Raw genomic sequence first — 910 nt, forward strand, 5'->3', positions numbered from 1 at the left:
GTATATATAAAGGAGTTGATGTTTCCGACTTTTTAATTCTTTGATCAAGAATTGTATGGTTGGGATAATTGTGGTTCTTCCAGAGTTAAGTAGTATCCTTAGTGTTGACTAGTTCCCACAGAGTAATAGTATTAATCCAAAAGTTAAAAATAATTAAAAATTTTGATTTAAGGGCCAAAAAGTCGGAAGCACCAGATTTTCTATACTTCCGATAGCATAGTAGCTTTACTCCCATATATATATATATATATATATATATATATATATCACATTTATCAGATCATCAAAACTTAGTTTCGGTGCATGGAATTGCATGTGCACACCGGGTTCAGGCAATAATTTCCCGTCCTCTACAAAGCTCATTTATAATCCACACACACCATGTCATGGGCTCCATACCTCTTATTCCCCTCCCCTTCATCTAAATATATACACTGTGACACTCTTGAGGAGAGAAGAAAGAGCACTCACAGATATATATATATATATATATAAAAATATACCATAGCCATGAGAGAGCTTGTTGAGAGCTTCATTAATGAAATGGATCCATGCTTTGAGATAGTGTCACAGCATATAGAGCTAATCAATGGCAATGAAATAGAGAATTTGAGCTCACCATTCATGGGTTTGCACAATAACTCACCATTAACTCATGAAAACACGTCCCCGTCGACGGTCGAGATCAGCTGGGGACATATCAAGAAGAAGGGGGAAGCCGCGGCACCGGATAGTTCGCAGAGCTCGGCGACGCCTCGTCTTGAAAATGGTTATTCACAAGAAAATGTAGCAAGGAAGAAGAGTGTATGTATCTTCAATTAATGACTTTGATGTATCATTCATTTTTGCAGTTTTAGTTTCCTTTTTTGAAATATTTTTACTGCACTATTATTTGGTTTGGTATAGTTAG

This window comes from Ananas comosus, linkage group 10 (genome assembly GCF_001540865.1).
Source record: "Ananas comosus cultivar F153 linkage group 10, ASM154086v1, whole genome shotgun sequence".
Taxonomy (NCBI): Eukaryota; Viridiplantae; Streptophyta; class Magnoliopsida; order Poales; family Bromeliaceae; genus Ananas; species Ananas comosus.